The 22,701-nt window shown below is 48.5% G+C and overlaps 1 protein-coding gene across 3 annotated transcripts in view; it reads left to right on the top strand.

The window, feature by feature from the left end:
- Window positions 1-6,558: 6,558 nt before the first annotated feature.
- The window catches only part of DLK2 (delta like non-canonical Notch ligand 2), a 94,532-nt gene continuing 78,389 nt past the window's right edge, over window positions 6,559-22,701 (top strand). For 2 of the 3 annotated variants that reach the window (XM_073561392.1, XM_073561394.1), the window contains exon 1: window positions 6,559-8,582. The gene's annotated coding sequence lies outside the window, so the exon portion shown is untranslated. The remainder of the gene's footprint in view (window positions 8,583-22,701) is intronic. The other variant, XM_073561396.1, reaches the window with a different exon arrangement.

Here is a 22,701-nt window from a genome sequence, read left to right on the forward strand (position 1 = left end):
TAGAGTGTAAGCTCCTGTGGTCAGGACTCCTCCTCCTGTATCTATAGAGTGTAAGCTCCTGTGGTCAGGACTCCTCCTCCTCCTGTATCTATAGAGTGTAAGCTCCTGTGGTCAGGACTCCTCCTCCTCCTGTATCTATAGAGTGTAAGCTCCTATGGTCAGGACTCCTCCTCCTCCTGTATCTATAGAGTGTAAGCTCCTGTGGTCAGGACTCCTCCTCCTCCTGTATCTATAGAGTGTAAGCTCCTGTGGTCAGGACTCTTCCTCCTCCTGTATCTATAGAGTGTAAGCTCCTGTGGTCAGGACTCCTCCTCCTCCTGTATCTATAGAGTGTAAGCTCCTGTGGTCAGGACTCCTCCTCCTCCTGTATCTATAGAGTGTAAGCTCCTATGGTCAGGACTCCTCCTCCTGTATCTATAGAGTGTAAGCTCCTGTGGTCAGGACTCCTCCTCCTGTATCTATAGAGTGTAAGCTCCTATGGTCAGGACTCCTCCTCCTGTATCTATAGAGTGTAAGCTCCTGTGGTCAGGACTCCTCCTCCTCCTGTATCTATAGAGTGTAAGCTCCTGTGGTCAGGACTCCTCCTCCTGTATCTATAGAGTGTAAGCTCCTGTGGTCAGGACTCCTCCTCCTGTATCTATAGAGTGTAAGCTCCTGTGGTCAGGACTCCTCCTCCTCCTGTATCTATAGAGTGTAAGCTCCTGTGATCAGGACTCCTCCTTCTGTATCTATAGAGTGTAAGCTCCTGTGGTCAGGACTCCTCCTCCTGTATCTATAGAGTGTAAGCTCCTGTGGTCAGGACTCCTCCTCCTCCTGTATCTATAGAGTGTAAGCTCCTGTGGTCGGGACTCTTCCTCCTCCTGTATCTATAGAGTGTAAGCTCCTGTGGTCAGGACTCCTCCTCCTCCTGTATCTATAGAGTGTAAGCTCCTGTGGTCAGGACTCCTCCTCCTCCTGTATCTATAGAGTGTAAGCTCCTATGGTCAGGACTCCTCCTCCTGTATCTATAGAGTGTAAGCTCCTATGGTCAGGACTCCTCCTCCTCCTGTATCTATAGAGTGTAAGCTCCTGTGGTCAGGACTCCTCCTCCTCCTGTATCTATAGAGTGTAAGCTCCTATGGTCAGGACTCCTCCTCCTGTATCTATAGAGTGTAAGCTCCTGTGGTCAGAAATCCTCCTCCTCCTGTATCTATAGAGTGTAAGCTCCTGTGGTCAGGACTCCTCCTCCTGTATCTATAGAGTGTAAGCTCCTGTGGTCAGAAATCCTCCTCCTCCTGTATCTATAGAGTGTAAGCTCCTATGGTCAGGACTCGTCCTCCTCCTGTGTCTATAGAGTGTAAGCTCCTGTGGTCAGGACTCCTCCTCCTCCTGTATCTATAGAGTGTAAGCTCCTGTGGTCAGAAATCCTCCTCCTGTATCTATAGAGTGTAAGCTCCTGTGGTCAGGACTCCTCCTCCTGTATCTATAGAGTGTAAGCTCCTGTGGTCAGGACTCCTCCTCCCCCTGTATCTATAGAGTGTAAGCTCCTGTGGTCAGAAATCCTCCCCCTGTATCTATAGAGTGTGAGCTCCTGTGGTCAGGACTCCTCCTCCTCCTGTATCTATAGAGTGTAAGCTCCTGTGGTCAGAAATCCTCCTCCTGTATCTATAGAGTGTAAGCTCCTGTGGTCAGGACTCCTCCTCCTCCTGTATCTATAGAGTGTAAGCTCCTGTGGTCAGAAATCCTCCTCCTGTATCTATAGAGTGTAAGCTCCTGTGGTCAGGACTCCTCCTCCTGTATCTATAGAGTGTAAGCTCCTGTGGTCAGGACTCCTCCTCCTGTATCTATAGAGTGTAAGCTCCTGTGGTCAGGACTCCTCCTCCCCCTGTATCTATAGAGTGTAAGCTCCTGTGGTCAGGACTCCTCCTCCCCATGTATCTATAGAGTGTAAGCTCCTGTGGTCAGGACTCCTCCTCCTGTATCTATAGAGTGTAAGCTCCTGTGGTCAGAAATCCTCCTCCTGTATCTATAGAGTGTAAGCTCCTGTGGTCAGAAATCCTCCTCCTTTATCTATAGAGTGTAAGCTCCTGTGGTCAGGACTCCTCCTCCCCCTGTATCTATAGAGTGTAAGCTCCTGTGGTCAGGACTCCTCCTCCTCCTGTATCTATAGAGTGTAAGCTCCTGTGGTCAGAAATCCTCCTCCTGTATCTATAGAGTGTAAGCTCCTGTGGTCAGGACTCCTCCTCCTGTATCTATAGAGTGTAAGCTCCTGTGGTCAGGACTCCTCCTCCTCCTGTATCTATAGAGTGTAAGCTCCTGTGGTCAGGACTCCTCCTCCTGTATCTATAGAGTGTAAGCTCCTATGGTCAGGACTCCTCCTCCTGTATCTATAGAGTGTAAGCTCCTGTGGTCAGGACTCCTCCTCCTGTATGTATAGAGTGTAAGCTCCTGTGGTCAGGACTCCTCCTCCTCCTGTATCTATAGAGTGTAAGCTCCTGTGGTCAGGACTCCTCCTCCTGTATCTATAGAGTGTAAGCTCCTGTGGTCAGGACTCCTCCTCCTCCTGTATCTATAGAGTGTAAGCTCCTGTGATCAGGACTCCTCCTCCTGTATCTATAGAGTGTAAGCTCCTGTGGTCAGGACTCCTCCTCCCCCTGTATCTATAGAGTGTAAGCTCCTGTGGTCAGGACTCCTCCTCCTCCTGTATCTATAGAGTGTAAGCTCCTGTGGTCAGGACTCCTCCTCCTCCTGTATCTATAGAGTGTAAGCTCCTGTGGTCAGGACTCCTCCTCCTCCTGTATCTATAGAGTGTAAGCTCCTGTGGTCAGGACTCCTCCTCCTGTATCTATAGAGTGTAAGCTCCTATGGTCAGGACTCCTCCTCCTCCTGTATCTATAGAGTGTAAGCTCCTGTGGTCAGGACTCCTCCTCCTCCTGTATCTATAGAGTGTAAGCTCCTGTGGTCAGGACTCCTCCTCCTCCTGTATCTATAGAGTGTAAGCTCCTGTGGTCAGGACTCCTCCTCCTCCTGTATCTATAGAGTGTAAGCTCCTGTGGTCAGGACTCCGCCTCCTCCTGTATCTATAGAGTGTAAGCTCCTGTCGTCAGAAATCCTCCTCCTCCTGTATCTATAGAGTGTAAGCTCCTGTGGTCAGGACTCCTCCTCCTCCTGTGTCTATAGAGTGTAAGCTCCTGTGGTCAGGACTCCTCCTCCTATATCTATAGAGTGTAAGCTCCTGTGGTCAGGACTCCTCCTCCTCCTGTATCTATAGAGTGTAAGCTCCTGTGGTCAGGACTCCTCCTCCTCCTGTATCTATAGATTGTAAGCTCCTGTGGTCAGAAATCCTCCTCCTCCTGTATCTATAGAGTGTAAGCTCCTGTGGTCAGCACTCCTCCTCCTCCTGTATCTATAGAGTGTAAGCTCCTGTGGTCAGGACTCTTCCTCCTCCTGTATCTATAGAGTGTAAGCTCCTGTGGTCAGGACTCTTCCTCCTCCTGTATCTATAGAGTGTAAGCTCCTGTCGTCAGAAATCCTCCTCCTCCTGTATCTATAGAGTGTAAGCTCCTGTGGTCAGGACTCCTCCTCCTCCTGTGTCTATAGAGTGTAAGCTCCTGTGGTCAGGACTCCTCCTCCTATATCTATAGAGTGTAAGCTCCTGTGGTCAGGACTCCTCCTCCTCCTGTATCTATAGAGTGTAAGCTCCTGTGGTCAGGACTCCTCCTCCTCCTGTATCTATAGATTGTAAGCTCCTGTGGTCAGAAATCCTCCTCCTCCTGTATCTATAGAGTGTAAGCTCCTGTGGTCAGGACTCCTCCTCCTCCTGTATCTATAGAGTGTAAGCTCCTGTGGTCAGGACTCTTCCTCCTCCTGTATCTATAGAGTGTAAGCTCCTGTGGTCAGGACTCCTCCTCCTCCTGTATCTATAGAGTGTAAGCTCCTGTGGTCAGGACTCTTCCTCCTCCTGTATCTATAGAGTGTAAGCTCCTATGGTCAGGACTCCTCCTCCTCCTGTATCTATAGAGTGTAAGCTCCTGTGGTCAGGACTCCTCCTCCTCCTGTATCTATAGAGTGTAAGCTCCTATGGTCAGGACTCCTCCTCCTCCTGTATCTATAGAGTGTAAGCTCCTGTGGTCAGGACTCCTCCTCCTGTATCTATAGAGTGTAAGCTCCTGTGGTCAGGACTCTTCCTCCTCCTGTATCTATAGAGTGTAATCTCCTGTGGTCAGGACTCCTCCTCCTCCTGTATCTATAGAGTGTAAGCTCCTGTGGTCAGGACTCCTCCTCCTCCTGTATCTATAGAGTGTAAGCTCCTGTGGTCAGGACTCCTCCTCCTCCTGTATCTATAGAGTGTAAGCTCCTGTGGTCAGGACTCCTCCTCCTCCTGTATCTATAGAGTGTAAGCTCCTGTGGTCAGGACTCCTCCTCCTGTATCTATAGAGTGTAAGCTCCTGTGGTCAGGACTCCTCCTCCTCCTGTATCTATAGAGTGTAAGCTCCTGTGGTCAGGACTCCTCCTCCTCCTGTATCTATAGAGTGTAAGCTCCTGTGGTCAGGACTCCTCCTCCTCCTGTATCTATAGAGTGTAAGCTCCTGTGGTCAGGACTCCTCCTCCTCCTGTATCTATAGAGTGTAAGCTCCTGTGGTCAGGACTCCTCCTCCTCCTGTATCTATAGAGTGTAAGCTCCTGTGGTCAGGACTCCTCCTCCTCCTGTATCTATAGAGTGTAAGCTCCTGTGGTCAGGACTCCTCCTCCTCCTGTATCTATAGAGTGTAAGCTCCTGTGGTCAGGACTCCTCCTCCTGTATCTATAGAGTGTAAGCTCCTGTGGTCAGGACTCCTCCTCCTGTATCTATAGAGTGTAAGCTCCTGTGATCAGGACTCCTCCTCCTCCTGTATCTATAGAGTGTAAGCTCCTGTGGTCAGGACTCCTCCTCCTCCTGTATCTATAGAGTGTAAGCTCCTGTGGTCAGGACTCCTCCTCCTCCTGTATCTATAGAGTGTAAGCTCCTGTGGTCAGGACTCCTCCTCCTCCTGTATCTATAGAGTGTAAGCTCCTGTGGTCAGGACTCTTCCTCCTCCTGTGTCTATAGAGTGTAAGCTCCTGTGGTCAGGACTCCTCCTCCTCCTGTATCTATAGAGTGTAAGCTCCTGTGGTCAGGACTCCTCCTCCTGTATCTATAGAGTGTAAGCTCCTGTGGTCAGGACTCCTCCTCCTGTATCTATAGAGTGTAAGCTCCTGTGGTCAGGACTCTTCCTCCTCCTGTATCTATAGAGTGTAAGCTCCTGTGGTCAGGACTCCTCCTCCTCCTGTATCTATAGAGTGTAAGCTCCTGTGGTCAGGACTCCTCCTCCTCCTGTATCTATAGAGTGTAAGCTCCTATGGTCAGGACTCCTCCTCCTGTATCTATAGAGTGTAAGCTCCTGTGGTCAGGACTCCTCCTCCTCCTGTATCTATAGAGTGTAAGCTCCTGTGGTCAGGACTCCGCCTCCTCCTGTATCTATAGAGTGTAAGCTCCTGTCGTCAGAAATCCTCCTCCTCCTGTATCTATAGAGTGTAAGCTCCTGTGGTCAGGACTCCTCCTCCTCCTGTGTCTATAGAGTGTAAGCTCCTGTGGTCAGGACTCCTCCTCCTGTATCTATAGAGTGTAAGCTCCTGTGGTCAGGACTCCTCCTCCTCCTGTATCTATAGATTGTAAGCTCCTGTGGTCAGAAATCCTCCTCCTCCTGTATCTATAGAGTGTAAGCTCCTGTGGTCAGGACTCCTCCTCCTCCTGTATCTATAGAGTGTAAGCTCCTGTGGTCAGGACTCCTCCTCCTCCTGTATCTATAGAGTGTAAGCTCCTGTGGTCAGGACTCCTCCTCCTCCTGTATCTATAGAGTGTAAGCTCCTGTGGTCAGGACTCCTCCTCCTCCTGTATCTATAGAGTGTAAGCTCCTGTGGTCAGGACTCCTCCTCCTGTATCTATAGAGTGTAAGCTCCTGTGGTCAGGACTCCTCCTCCTGTATCTATAGAGTGTAAGCTCCTGTGGTCAGGACTCCTCCTCCTCCTGTATCTATAGAGTGTAAGCTCCTGTGGTCAGGACTCCTCCTCCTGTATCTATAGAGTGTAAGCTCCTGTGGTCAGGACTCCTCCTCCTCCTGTATCTATAGAGTGTAAGCTCCTGTGGTCAGGACTCCTCCTCCTCCTGTATCTATAGAGTGTAAGCTCCTGTGGTCAGGACTCCTCCTCCTCCTGTATCTATAGAGTGTAAGCTCCTGTGGTCAGGACTCCTCCTCCTCCTGTATCTATAGAGTGTAAGCTCCTGTGGTCAGGACTCCTCCTCCTCCTGTATCTATAGAGTGTAAGCTCCTGTGGTCAGGACTCCTCCTCCTCCTGTATCTATAGAGTGTAAGCTCCTGTGGTCAGGACTCCTCCTCCTCCTGTATCTATAGAGTGTAAGCTCCTGTGGTCAGGACTCCTCCTCCTCCTGTATCTATAGAGTGTAAGCTCCTGTGGTCAGGACTCCTCCTCCTCCTGTATCTATAGAGTGTAAGCTCATGTCGTCAGGACTCCTCCTCCTGTATCTATAGAGTGTAAGCTCCTGTGGTCAGGACTCCTCCTCCTGTATCTATAGAGTGTAAGCTCCTGTGGTCAGGACTCCTCCTCCTGTATCTATAGAGTGTAAGCTCCTGTGGTCAGCACTCCTCCTCCTCCTGTATCTATAGAGTGTAAGCTCCTGTGGTCAGGACTCCTCCTCCTGTATCTATAGAGTGTAAGCTCCTGTGGTCAGGACCCGCACCGCCATGCAGTCTGTCGTGGGGCGCTCTATAGGATGCAGCGATGGCGGGGTTGACCTTTAGGTTATCATTTCTCTTTTTGCCCGGTTGGGGATGACATCTCGCGTCTTGCGCATTTGGCGTTGTGGTTGCATAGTCCATGAAGGTGCAGTGATGGGCTGCAGCGGTGAGTAGACCATTGTCTGCCACCATGACACTGGGATGACACTTCTTGCATAGATGCTGCCCAGGACATGACCGCAGGGACCTTTCTCGGTGGCTCTGGCGCGGTCCCCCTGGGGTATTCCTGCAGCAATCTTCTGCTATTCCTGAGACATCCTGGGTATGTGGGGAATGAGGCACTGGCCAAACACAGGCGCACGCCACCCTCTGCCACCCGCCTGCTGCTCCCTCTGATCTCCTGTCAAATCTAGGGAACAATAGGCCTCTCCAGTTACAGGGCTGTGGAGAGGTGGGGGTCTGGGCACTGGCTGGTGAGGAGGGGGGCATCACTGGAAGGACACATTTCTTCCCATATGTTGGTTCCTCTGCCCTAGGCTGCTGGGTCACAGTGGGTGGCTATTGAGTTGGGCACAGGTCTGGGCAGAGTTTGGCCTTCGGTTGGTGGGCAGCCCATTGCTGCAGCTGTCCTGTCACTGCCTCCTTCTCTTTGCTCGGGGGATTACACAGTGAAGGTGTGTGAGAGTCTACACAAGTGTCTGCCTGCTCTGCAGATTCCTGCTGCTCCCAGGTGAGGGCTGCTCTCTACACACCAGCCTCCCCACCTGGACTTCACAGGAAACCACTTCTCCAGTGTTAAACACTTGGACCTCACCAGGTGACTTCTCGAGCACTCCACACAAAGACATCACCGGGCCACTTCTCCAGCACTCACCACCTGGACTTCACTGGGACACCACTTTTCCAGCGCTCCACACTTGGACCTCACCAGGTCACCTCTCTAGCAGTCACAACCTGGACCTCACCAAGATGCCACTTCTTTAGTGGCTCACACATATACCTCATCAGGTAACTTCTCCAGAACACCCTACCTGGACCTCACTGGGTCACTTCTCCAGTTCTCCACAGCTGGAGCTCACCAGGTCCCCACCTCCACAGCAATCTACACCTGGACCTCACCAGGTCACCACTTCTTCACCACTCCACATCTGGACCTCACCGGGTCATCACTTCTCCAGCTATCCTCACTGGATCACTACTTTTCCAGTGCCCCATTCCTGGACTTCACGGTTTACCACTACTCCAGTGCGCCATACCTGGACTTCTCCAGGTCACCATTTACCCAGAGCTTTACACCTAGACCTCACCGAGTCATCCAATCTCTTGTTCTCCACATCTGGTCTTCACCTGGTCACCACTTCTACAGTGCTCCACACCTGGATCTCATCGGGTCACCACTTCTCCTGCGCTCCACACCTGAATCTCATTTGGTCACTGCTCCAGGTCTTCGCACCTGGACTTTACCAAGTTACCACGTATCTCCTAGACGCCATCTGTTAACCACTTCTGGGTTTCTCCACAACTGGACCTCACCTGGTTACCACCAGTCTTGCACTTCGTACTGGGAACTCACCTGATCACTTCTCCAGCGCTCTACACGTTGACCTCACCGGATCACCATTTCTCCAGCGCTCCAGACCTGGATCTCCCTGGATTACATATTCTCAAGTGCTTTGCATCTGGATTTCATCAGTTCACCACTTCTCCAGCATTTCACATCTGGACCTCACCGGGTCACCACTTCTCCAGCAGGAAATATTCCAGGAACTTCTAGTCAGACTCCAGGTATTTTGCAGGAATCACAAGGACGACTCAGACAACCTGCAGGTAATGGAGGTGACAGGCAAAAATGTCATACCCCCCCCCCCCATGTCAGAAGCAGAATATTACATTATCCACATTATAACAAGCTAAAGACATCCTGTATATTATACCCCCTCCATATTATATTAATCTAAAGTCACATCTTGTGTATCTTAACCCCCATATTACCGTATATTAATCTAAGGTCACATCTTGTGTATTATAACCCCCTATATTATATTAATCTAAGGTCACATCCTGTGTATTATATCCCTCATATTATATTAATCTAAGGTCATATCCTGTGTATTATATCCCCCATGTTATATTAATCTAAGGTCACATCCTGTGTATTATATCCCCCATGTTATATTAATCTAAGGTCACATCCTGTGTATTATATCCCCCATATTATATTAATCTAAGGTCACATCCTGTGTATTATATCCCCCATATTATATTAATCTAAGGTCACATCCTGTGTATTATATCCCCCATATTATATTAATCTAAGGTCACATCTTGTGTATTATAACCCCCTATATTATATTAATCTAAGGTCACATCCTGTGTATTATATCCCTCATATTATATTAATCTAAGGTCATATCCTGTGTATTATATCCCCCATGTTATATTAATCTAAGGTCACATCCTGTGTATTATATCCCCCATGTTATATTAATCTAAGGTCACATCCTGTGTATTATATCCCCCATATTATATTAATCTAAGGTCACATCCTCTGTATTATATCCCCCATGTTATATTAATCTAAGGTCACATCCTGTGTATTATAACCTCCCATATTATATTAATCTAAGGTCACATCCTGTGTATTATATCCCCCCATATTATATTAATCTAAGGTCACATCCTGTGTATTATATCCCTCATATTATATTAATCTAAGGTCACATCCTCTGTATTATGTCCCCCATGTTATATTAATGTAAGGTCACATCCTGTGTATTATATCCCTCCATATTATAGTAATCTAAGGTCACATCCTGTGTATTATATCCCCCCATATTATATTAATCTAAGGTCACATCCTCTGTATTGTAACCTCACATATTATATTAATCTGAGGTCACATCTTCTGTATTGTAACCTCCCATATTATATTAATCTAAGGTCACATCCTGTGTATTATAACCTCCCATGTTATATTAATCTATGGTCACATCCTATGTATTATAACCCCACATATATTAATCTAAGGTCACATCCTGTGTATTATAATCCCCTATATTATATTAATCTAAGGTCACATCTTGTGTATTATAACCCCCTATATTATATTAATCTAAGGTCACATCCTGTGTATTATATCCCCCATATTATATTAATCTAAGGTCACATCCTGTGTATTATATCCCCCCATATTATATTAATCTAAGGTCACATCCTGTGTATTATAACCTCCCATATTATATTAATCTAAGGTCACATCCTGTCTATTATAACCTCCCATATTATATTAATCTAAGGTCACATCCTCTGTATTATAGCCCCCCCATATTATATTAATCTAAGGTCACATCGTCTGTATTATAAACCCCATATTATATTAATCTAAGGTCACATCGTGTGTATTATATCCCCCCATATTATATTAATCTAAGGTCACATCCTCTGCATTATAACCCCACATATTATATTAATCTAAGGTCACATCCTCTGTATTATAACCTCCCATATTATGTTAATCTAAGGTCACATCTTCTGTATTGTAACCTCCCATATTATATTAATCTAAGGTCACATCCTCTGTATTATAACCTCCCATATTATGTTAATCTAAGGTCACATCTTCTGTATTGTAACCTCCCATATTATATTAATCTAAGGTCACATCCTGTGTATTATAACCTCCCATATTATGTTAATCTAAGGTCACATCTTCTGTATTATAACCCCACATATTATATTAATCTAAGGTCACATCCTGTGTATTATAACCTCCCATATTATATTAATCTAAGGTCACATCCTGTGTATTATAACCTCCCATATTATATTAATCTAAGGTCACATCCTCTGTATTATAGCCCCCCCATATTATATTAATCTAAGGTCACATCGTCTGTATTATAAACCCCATATTATACTAATCTAAGGTCACATCGTGTGTATTATATCCCCCCATATTATATTAATCTAAGGTCACATCCTCTGTATTATAACCTCCCATATTATGTTAATCTAAGGTCACATCCTCTGTATTGTAACCTCCCATATTATATTAATCTAAGGTCACATCCTGTGTATTATAACCTCCCATATTATGTTAATCTAAGGTCACATCCTCTGTATTATAACCCCACATATTATATTAATCTAAGGTCACATCTTCTGTATTGTAACCTCCCATATTATATTAATCTAAGGTCACATCCTCTGTATTATAACCTCCCATATTATGTTAATCTAAGGTCACATCCTCTGCATTATAACCCCACATATTATATTAATCTAAGGTCACATCCTCTGTATTATAACCTCCCATATTATGTTAATCTAAGGTCACATCTTCTGTATTGTAACCTCCCATATTATATTAATCTAAGGTCACATCCTCTGTATTATAACCTCCCATATTATGTTAATCTAAGGTCACATCTTCTGTATTATAACCCCACATATTATATTAATCTAAGCTCACATCCTCTGTATTGTAACCTCCCATATTATATTAATCTAAGGTCACATCCTGTGTATTATAACCTCCCATATTATATTAATCTAAGGTCACATCCTCTGTATTATATCCCTCATATTATATTAATCTAAGGTCACATCCTCTGTATTATGTCCCCCATGTTATATTAATCTAAGGTCACATCCTGTGTATTATATCCCCCCATATTATATTAATCTAAGGTCACATCCTGTGTATTATATCCCCCCATATTATATTAATCTAAGGTCACATCCTCTGTATTATATCCTCCCATATTATATTAATCTAAGGTCACATCCTGTGTATTTTAACCCTTCCATATTATAATAATTATAAACCCCCATATCTAAGGTCACATCCTGTGTGTTATACCCCCCATAATATATTAATCTAAGGTCACATCCTGTGTATTATAACCCACAATATTGTACTATTCTAAGGTCGCATCCTGTGTATTATAACACCCCTATATTACAGTAATCTAAGGTCACCTGTGCTTTGTAACCCTCCCATATTATATTATTCTACGGTCACCTCTTGTGTTTTTTAACATGCCCCCACAACATTAAATTGCTCTGCCAGTAACCACAAAACCTAATGCACACTTTCTATAACCCCCGAACCGGGAGCATAGCCCCCACCATAGCCCCCAGAACCTGGGGCACCACTCCTGACAATAACTTCTTAAACCTGTGACACAATCCCCACCAGAAACACTTGAACCTGAGGCACGATTCTCGCCAGTAGCCCTCAGAACCTAGAGATCAGCCCTTGCAAGAGGCCCCCTAACCTTAGACATAACCCCCAACCTGGGACACCACCCTTGTCAGTAATTCCTCAAACTTGGGGCAATCCCATCTATAAACCCCCGATCCTGGGGCACAGTCTCCGCTAGTCACCAACAAAACTGGTCTCAACCCATTATCCCCCTGAACCTGGGGTACAACTCCTGCCAGTAATCCCACACCTGAGGCACAACCCCTGCCAGTAACCACCGAACCTTGGGCACATCCTCCCCAAAAATCACCTGAACCTAGGGCACAACCCCTGCGTGTAATACCACACCTGAGGCACAACCCCTGCCAGTAACCACCGAACACGGAGCACAATCCCCACCAGTAACTTTCAAAACTGGGGCACAATCCCAATCAGTAACCCTAAAAACTTGGGCACTGTACCTAGCAATAATAACTGAGTCTGGGGCACAAGCTTCTCCAGTAATTTCCAGAAACCAAAGCACAGCTCCTACCAGTTACCTCCAAATTAGGGTCAAACCCTCCACCAGTGACAACTAAGGCACAACCACCACCAGCAACCCCCAGAAACAAGAGGTCAGCCTCTGCCAGAAACCCCAAACCTGGGACACAACCCCTGCCAGTAACCCCCAGAACCTAGGGTACAGTACCCACCAGTAATCATCAAACCTTTGGCACAACCTTCTCCAGATTCTCTCGAACCTAGGGCACAACTACTGCCAGTAAACTCCAAACTTAGGGACAAGCCCTGCCAGTAACGCCTGAATCTGGCATACGACTGTTAGGGATCCTACTTCACGATCCCACCTCCAGTTCCTGTTTTGGAACTTGCAGCTCTCTGGTGTCCCCTTACCCTCAGGTCAGTCAGGGAACTACACCTAGATTAAGTAGTCGCCAGAAAGGCTGCCTGGTTGTGTACTGGGTATTAGGCACTCTGCAGTGAGGGCGGTATGTATATCCCCCGTCTCAGACAGGAAATACACATGTAAAACCTCCGTTCCGTCCCTGCCAGAATCTACCAAATACCCCAGAACACACTTTACTTCCAACAGCTCCTAGTTTTGATATTAAAATCAATATTGGGTCAGGAGCCAACCCAACAGTAGCGTGAATTTAACCCAGAGGACGTAGCAATACATTTAGAGTAAGGAAAATGAAGCTAGTACATTTTTATAGTTTTACTCCAGAAAAGATAGGCAGTGTTTACAACAGGGGTCCCCAACCTGAAGCTCGGGAGCCACATGTGGCTCGCGGTCCCATGAATTGTGGCTCGCGACTGTCTGCCAGGTTGATGATTGAGCTCCAGGTCTAGGAAACAGGTATGAGGAGCAAATCTAAAAATGGTGAATTTTGTGAGAAGCCCTAAACAGAAGAGCAGATCTGATGCACATATACTGGTCTTAGGGGTTTAGAGATAATTTAAGTATGGTACGCTGGAGACAGAATGATACTATCTGCCAGAGGAGTTGCTTGAATATGGCTGTGACGGTGTATTGGGAGTGCTGGATGGGAGAATACTGAGTGGGGTTATTGTGATGACCACTGGATCTTGTTATACTGCTTTGGAGTGATTTCTGTCGAAGAGCTTTGGTTATCATAATACACGTAATGAAGGCTCTGGTTGCCACTACTATGAGGGGGGCAGGAGCTGGATGTGGCTCGGACCCTCTTTCAGAGCTGAATGTGGCTCTAGGTCAGAAAGATTGGGGACCACTGGTTTACAGAAATATAAAAAGATGTTACAAACGAGACAATTGCAATATATGCAGGCATTTACAAAATAAAATGGATTAAAAGAAGAAACCTACATATCTCAGTCAGTGGCATGCCATGTGGGAGAGGGGCACCTTCCCGAAGGGAAAATGGTTCATCGGCACAGCTGTCTCCTAGCTGGCACCCCGGGCAAATGACCCGCCCTTTGTCTGGTCATCTGTGCTTTGCCCAAAACTAAGGGTCTTCCCCCTGGATGACCTCACAGGGTGGGCTGAGCTATGGAATGCACTCCCCTTTTGAGAAGTTATTAAAACCTTATGAGAACTATAACTGACTGCGAGGCTCGTAGGGTGATTGCAGGACGAACATTTTTCTTATTATGAAATGAGCTTTCTATTGATACAAAACGAGAACTATCTGCCCGCTAGGGGAAGGATGGAACCCTTTTCTCAGTTCCTAATGAGCGCATAAGCAGGAAAATGCCACTGTGGATAGCTTTCATGATTTAGTTCACAAAAACATTGGTTTCCTACTTTCATGCCTAGTCTGGGTTATTACAAACAGATTTCCAAAACCATGTGCTCGTAAGCTTTTACTTTCAGTTTCACAGCTGTATAGTAGGAGGGAAGGGTGAGGGGAATCACACACACATTCCCGAGGGAGTGGGGATAGAGTGTGATAGAATTACACGCAGGCAGAGAGAGAAGGAGGAGGTTGGACGCTGCAGCTGGTGTGTGTACTGTAGATGCAGTGGAAAGTTCTGGAAGTGTACTCGAACACCTGGAAAATGGTTCATATTTTCATGACATCTCCCCCTTTTGGACTGCGCTATGGAGGCAGGAGCTCTTGGAACTCCTCCATGCGCACCTCGGCAGGCTCGCCTTGCCGGGACAACCCGTCTACATTGCCATGCTCACTGCCCCTTTTGTGGTTCATGGTAAAGTCACTGTTGGAAGGCAAGGCTCCAGCGGAGCAACCTTCCATTGATACCAGACACGGTGTGCAGCCAACTCAAGAGGTTGTGGTCAGTCACCACAGTGAAGGTGCATTCGTACAGATAGGGACGCAAACGTTGCAGAGCCCAAACCATGGCAAGGCACACCTTCTCTTTGGTGGAATAGGCCACTTCCCTCAGCAGAAGCTTCTGGCTCAGGTACAACATGGGGTGCTCTTGGTTCCCTGAGTCGACCTGGCTAAGCACAGCACCGAGGCCAAACTCGCTGGCGTTGGTCTGTACTATGAACGGCTGTCAATTGCCTTTAGCACAGGAGAGCTGCTCAGGGCTGTTTTCAAAGTCCTAAAAGCCACCTCACAGATGTCTGTCCAGTCAACTGTTTGGGGTAGCTTCTTCCTGGTGAGGTACGTCAAGGGCTTCGCAAGGCTGCTATAGTTTTGTACAAAGCGCCTATAGTACCCTGCGGTGCCCAGGAAGGACATCACCTGCTTCTTGGTCCTGGGGGAGATCCAGGAAGCGATTGCATCCACTTTCCCAGTCTCTGGCCTCATAGAACCCCCGCCTACCCGGTGCCCCAGGTATTGGACCTCTCTCATGCCCATCTGGCACTTTCCCGGCTTGATGGTCAAGCCTGCTTGGTGGATGAACCTGAGCACCTCCTGAAGATGCTGAAGGTGTTCCTCCCAGGAGGAACTGAAGACTGCAATGCCATCCAGGTACACCACTGCGCACCACTCCAGTCCCTGAAACATTTGGATGACCATCTGCCGGAATGTGGCAGGAGCATTCTTCATGCCAAAAACATGACCGTGGACTTGTATAGTCCGAAGGGGGTGATAAAGGCGGACTTCTCCTGTGCCTTGGGGCTCAGGGGAATCTGGCAATATTCCCGACTCAAATCCATAATGAATAGATAGTGCATGCCAGATAATCGCTCAAGCAGCTCCTCGATGCGTGGCATTGGGTGTGCATCAGAGGCTGTGATGGCATTGAGCCCCCTTTAGTCCACACAGAACTGGGTAATCCGATCCTTCTTTATCACCAGGACTACAGATGAGGCCCACGTACTCTTAGACCGTTGAATCACCCCCAGCTGCAACATCTCATCGATCTCCTGGCGCATGATATTCTGCACCTCATCAGAGATCAGATAGGGTGTCTGCTGTAGGGGGCGTGATTCCCGGTATCCACTTCGTGGACCGCTACCTCAGTCCTTCCGAGTCAATTGGTAAACACAGCCCAGAAGGTTTCCAGCATGGCTCGCAGCTGCGACCACTGGGGTGCGGATAGCAAGGCCCTTACCTCCATGTCCTCTATGGACCCACCGGCATTAGCTTGGGCTAGCATGTCCAGGAGGGGGTGTTCCTCCCTGCCCTCGGGCAGGATGCAGACCAGTAGGACGCAGGCTCCACGTTCTTGATGAGCCTTCATCATATTGATGTGGAAGGTCTTGCACCTACCCCGAGCGTGGTCAAGTGACCATGTAGGTGACTGGGTTGAGCTGTTGGTGTACGACGTACAGGCCTTCCCAAGCAGCCTGAAGCTTATCCTTTGGTACAGGGACCAGCACCCAAACCTTCTGACCCACCTGGTAGGTCCGCTCCTGGGCATTCTGGTCATACCAGTGCTTCTGATCAGCCTGAGCCTGTGCCATATTGTCGTCCACCAACTGCGTCAAGGTCTGCATCTTGTCACGGAAGCGCATGACATACTCCACGATGGACATTTCTGAAGGGTTCAGTTCTTCTTTCCAGGATTCCCTTACCAACCCAAGGGGTCCCTGGACTGGCCTGCCGTACAGTAGCTTGAAGGGGGAGAACCCCGTCAAGGCCTGCGGATCCTCTTGGTAAGCGAATAGCAGGTGTGGGAGGTACCACTCCCAGTCGCGTCCTTGGGTCTCAACCAGCATTTTTAGCATCTGTTTGAGGGTACCATTGAAGCGGTCTATTCGGGTCTGACCGCAGGTGGGAATACTCCCACTGTGTGATAGTAATGCTATATACATACATACTGTCCTTTCCAGATTACATCTCGCTATCTTACTTATATAGATCACATCTTGTAACATACAGTGAACACAGAGTGATTTTTGACCTCTTAGGTCCCAGGAGGTCGATCACTCAATATCTTTAATATATTACAACAAAGGAAGAATCAATTAAGGTTTATTGTAGATAAGAAAGGTCAAGATTAGAAAGAGATCACCGGACAAATCTCTGGACAGGATCAGATTCTAGCTAGACAGTTTCCAGTATCAAATAAAAAAGGCCGCCATTCTCCATCTAAATGATAGATATTCACTGTGACGAGCGTCAGCTTACGGCTGAGTCGTTTTCCTTTTTAGAGTGAACCCTCTGGGCCGTGGCACCCACCCACCGAGGGCAGGCTGACCTAGTGAGAATCCACCCCCTATACAGGGAGTGTCAGGGGCAAGACTAAGGGGGTGAGCCACCACTGTAGCTGGAACAGACGGCCGGCTCAGGGGGACACTATTGAGTGTCTGGCAACAGGACGGACAGGATACGAAACACAAAGCGAAGTCACAGGGTTTCTTCTGCAAACTTGGTTACACACTTTATTCAGGTGCAAGGCATAAACAGGGAATCCAGTGCAGGGCACCAACGGTGAAACTCGGCAAGGTGCGTGCAAGGGCACGCCAAATGTTCCAGACATGACATGTGCAGAAAACATACCAGGGTCCAGGGCAGGGTACGTGTTAGGGTTCACACCAGAGTTCCTAGGAAGGATGCGTGCTAGGACACGCTAGCGTCCAAGACAAGGTGCGTGCAAGGTGGTATGGAGCCACAAGGCAGGACTAGGCAAAGGTACAGGACAGAGACGCGTGCGAGACAGCACAGCAAAGTCTAGTACGAGAGGTGCAAGAGAGCACGGTTGGGGCACTGGCTAGCTGATCGGGCTGCGGCACTGACAGACGGGCAAGACTCCAGCGAACCCGACTGAGGCATGGCAGGCGACACAGCTGTCACTGACCGACGAGCACGGCTGAGGCACAAGCAGGCGGACACGGCTAGGGCGGGCACGGCTGAGGCACAAACAGGAGGCTAGGAAGGCCAGGCGCATGCAAAGAGCACACGAAGCAACAAGGCAAGGCGAGAAACAAGACAAAGCTTAGGCAGAGTACGGAACCAGGAACGGAAGCAAAGGCAGAAACAGGGAATCAGGTCAGAACAAGAACAGAGCTAGCAGCGGAGCGTAGGCCGAAGCCCAGAGCCGGGCCAAGGCAGAGCCTTGGGACTAGACATAGAAAAGAGCACAAAAGTAAGAGAGGAGGAATGGTGCGTGTGCCAGAGAGCACTACAGAGCACCATAGGAGAGAGCGAGGCAGAGCAAGCAAAGACAGAGACCATAGGGAGGAACCAGGCAGAGCAAGGCAAGGAACGGAAGCTAGACTGAAGCACAGAACGGAATCAGAGCAAGGAAGGACTACAAGGTAAAGCAGAGCAGAGACAAAACATGGCACGAAGGACAAACACTAGACAAGGCACGGGACAAAAGACGGAGTACAAGCACGGAGCGTGTGCAGAGACGCACGACAGAGCAAAGTGCAGGGGCACAGAATAGAGGGCGCGACCCAGCAGACCAAGCAGCCATGCAGGGAAGCAACACAATACTCAGGCCCTGAGCATTGGGAGGGGCGGTCTGATATAGGGCATTAGCACCTCCACTTCCGGGTCAGGACCTGGGGAGAACTTCCAGTTCAGATCCTCCAGGATCACAGGGAGCGGTCACATGATCAGAGGTTTCAGACATGCAGAGCTGAATGCAGAACCAGACAATGCTGGAACCTAGGAAGGGTCACATGATCAGGGGTTTCAGACATGCAGAGCTAATTGCAGAACCAGACAATGCTGGAACCTAGGAAGGGTCACATGATCAGGGGTTTCAGACATGCAGAGCTGATTGCAGAACCAGACAATGCTGGAACCTAGGAAGGGTCACATGATCAGGGGTTTCAGACATGCAGAGCTAATTGCAGAACTAGACAATGCGGAAAACCTAGGAAGGGTCACATGATCAGGGGTTTCAGACATGCAGAGCTGATTGCAGAACCAGACAATGCTGGAACCTAGGAAGGGTCACATGATCAGGGGTTTCAGACAGGCAGAGATGATCACAGAAGGCAGAGCAGAAATGCAGGCATCTTGCAGCCCAACAGTCATGAGGTGAGTGTGCACACTTCTCTAGGGATCATGCAGGATAGCAGACATGAGATGCGCGTGCACACCGCTCCAGGGGTCATGAGGCAAAACAGACATGGCGGACATAACAGACATGGTGAGCATGACATTCGTATCCGTTTTCTTTCTCACCCACTAATATAATACCTTTTTTCACGCCCCTGCCACTATAGGGCCCTATAGGGTGAGCAGGGAGAGCCGCCGGTTAAGTGGGGGGGCCAGTGCGCAGGTCCTAGGGCTCCAACCTCCGCTATCAGGCAGGGACAAACAGGCCAGAGTAGGGCAGGGCACCACGCCACGGTGATCATTACTTGGGGTTGGTATGATGCGGCGTTAATATTTTGATTTTTTTTGTATTAAATTTTAACTATTTGATAAATAAAATTTGAGAATTTTACTTAATAGTAAGGGAACACGGTGAATTTGTTCTTACATTTTCTCTTGCAGATTTATTTTGCATAAGCTGTGATTTTTTTTTTTAAACCCGCTAACCTGCTGCACAACTCCCAGCAGTATCCTCCTGAACTTGGTGCACAATCCAAGCAGTAACCCTAAGAGCATAGGTTACAGCCCTACAAATAACCCACAAATTCTGAGCACAACCCCTGCCAGTAAACTGCAAACCTGGGGCATAATCCACAACAGAATGCTGGAACCTAGTGCACAACTCCTACCAATCAACACTAAATCTGGTGCACAACCCCCCCCATGTAACCCCCAAATCTGGGGCACAGTTCCATCAGTAACCCTCAAACCTGAGGCACAAGCCCCGCCAGTAACCCCCAAAACTTGGCACACAGTACCTATCAGGGACCATTAAATTTTGGGCAAAACCTTTGCCAGCAACCCCTGAACCTATGGCACAATATCCACTAGTAACCTTAAAATCATGGGGCACAGCCCCTGCCAGTAATCAAAGTACTTGTAACACGACCCCCATAACCCCTCCACATGGAGCGCAACTCTCGCTACTAACCCTCAAAACTTGTGCACAACCATGGCAGTAAAAACCAAACCTGGGGTACAATTCTCTTGTGTACAACCCCTACCAGAAACCCTTTAACCTTAGGAAAAACCCTCTGCGGTAGTGCCCGAACCTGGGGCACAATATCCACCAGTAACCCCCAAAACCTAGGGCATAACCCCTTCCAATAATCCGAGAACTTGTAACACGAATCCCATTAGTAATCCGCCCACATGGGGAACAACTCCCACCAGTAACCTCGAAGCTGGGGCACAATCCCTGCAAGTAACCCCTAGAACCTGGCGCTCAGCTTCTGCCAGAAACCACAAACTCCACCAGTAAACCCCAGAACCTAGGGTACAGCTCCCACCAATAATCTACTAACTTGGGGCACAACTTCTGCCAGTAATATCCAAACCTTTGGCGCAACCCCCTCCAGAATCCTCCCTGAATCTAGGGCAGAACTCCTGCCAGTAACCCCCAAACTTGGGGCACATGCCCCACCAGTGACACCGAATGTGGGGCACAACCCTCACCAGTAACCCCTTAACCTGGAGCACAACCCAGCCAGTAAACTCTTTTTATTGAGAGATTCCACAGCTTAATACAACAAGCATATGACATTGCAGTATAGACTACGGATCAGCATATCATTATCATCCAAAGTGGATGTAGAACCTTCCCTTCTATAGTAGAGTGAACAAGCACTACAAAGTCTAACATTCCTACAAAGCATTGCCCCATCAAACCAACAGGTTCTTATCAGAGTTTGTGTCTGGATTTATTCAGGCTGTAATAGATATTCATTCTTAAGATCACTCACACCACCACTTTCATACACAGAAGGTGTGCTTCATGTAACATCCCTTTAGGGCTACCACAGTACCCTGGGTGTTACGGGGGTCTCACCTCTCTAGGGCGCTGTGCCTCCACCCGAATCTTGATTGGAGCTCTCTCTCTCTGGACTGCAGAAGGACAGGTATCTTCTGCCAGGGGCTGATTCGGGAAACCCCTGCCACAGTTCAGCACACACTCAGGGAACAGGAGTAAAACCGTTCAACAGATTTATTGCTACGCAGCAGAATTGAGGTGGGTTTACAGGAATAACATACAATACAAGTAACGGTGCTGTCATGATCTGACAGTTTTAAATTGCACTGGGTGAACTTTTTTTACTTTGGAAAGTTCCAAGGTGTCTTGACTGTCCCCGGTGGTGGTGAGGTGTATTGCACTTTAAGTTTTTGTGCACTTAATTATGGATCAGGTGGGACACCCTATAAAGGTGTGCTAGGGGTGTGCAATCACTGCCTGTGATATTGTGAGTTTGTGTTCACTCTGTTTTTGGAGAGCCTGGATGAAGGATGGAGCTGGTGAGGAGTCCTGCGCAGCTTAGCCAGGGGGGATGTGTTTCAGCTATGGTGTCTGGACGAAGGGCTGGCATGGCGTGGTGGAGTCGCAGTGATGGTGTCAGCGGGAAGTGTCTGCATGGGCTGGTGGAGTGGCGACTATGGAGAGTGGCACTCACCATGTGGGACTTGGCCGCTGAGCTGGACTCAAGCATGCTCGACTTCGTGTCAGCAGCTGAACTCATCCTTGGGACTCTGGTTCTAAGCAGCTGCAACTGGTGGTGGACTCTGCTCCAAGGCTGCACTAAGGTGATGGATCCAGGTGGAGGAGAAGATGCACTCAGGTGGAGGGCTCTGTTGCTGGGAGTGCACGCAACAGAGCAAAGCTAAGTGGTGTTTCCCCTGTATTGTCTCTTTCCTCATGTGTGTTATTAGTGCAGTGGTGGGATTAGTCTCCGCACCGACCCATTCCCTAGTGAGGGTTTAGGGTCAGGGTGAGCAAAGGCGTTAAGGTACGCGTGCGTCGACAGGTGCGGAGCCTGTTTAGGGAATGTAAGGAGTGCAGGGACACTGGCTCAGGGGAGCTTAGGAGGTCTCCATTTCCCCATTCCCTATCGCAGGGCCCACCATTGTTATAGTTTCCCAGGTTCCCCCTTTATTATTTGATTATTGTATGTATAACGTGTAATACCCAAATTCGCCAGGTGGAGGCGGTGTATCCACCTGCACGTTTTATTATTTAAATTCGCCCCACTGGAGGCGGTGTATCCAGGGTCACGTGTGTCACATGGGTTCGCCTTGCGGAAACATCTGCGTCCTGACACACGTGACCATGACATTATCACAGGCCCTTACTTTTTTTTCTGGTGAGCTTTGGCCATGTGGAGACCTGTGGTTATTGCTGCCGGGCCTCACTGAGGTGAGTGGGAAGCGGCAAGGTGTTTAGAGCCGCTGCAGCAGCAGTTATCACGGTCTGGGGCCTCTGCTCAGGTAACCAGGAAATTAAAATGGCGGCTTTGGCAAATTGCGGTCTGGCAAAAGCCCCTAGAGTCGCTGCTGGGGAGCGGGACTTGCTCTCGCACGGGGAGGTACCCAGGCAGGTGGGAGGAATGGTGCCCCACGGAGCTGCCTGGTATTCCCCGAGGTGAAGGGGTACATCCCTGTGGTGAGCAGACTAGGTGTGTAGTCGCTGCTGGGGAGTGGGACTTGCTCTTACAGGGGACGCACCCAGGCAGGTGGGAGGAATGGTGCCCCATGGAGCTGCCTGGTATTCCCCGAGGTGAAGGGGTACGTCCCTGTATTGAGCTAGTTTGGTGAATAGTCCGCGGGGCTCATACCAAATCTTCGATGCCGCCCCTCCTGGTCGTGTGGAGGCGACCAGCGAGTATATATATATATTTTCCTCCATATTCCTGCGGCTATGGTACTAAAACCCCCTAGAGTCGCTGCTGGGGAGCAGGACTGGTTCATGCAGGCGGGCGCACCCAGGCAGGTGGGAGGAATGGTGCCCCACGGAGCTGCCTGG

The sequence above is a fragment of the Dendrobates tinctorius genome, unplaced genomic scaffold, assembly GCF_039654945.1.
Source record: "Dendrobates tinctorius isolate UK_male_01 unplaced genomic scaffold, ASM3965494v1 ptg000316l, whole genome shotgun sequence".
NCBI classification, from domain to species: domain Eukaryota; kingdom Metazoa; phylum Chordata; class Amphibia; order Anura; family Dendrobatidae; genus Dendrobates; species Dendrobates tinctorius.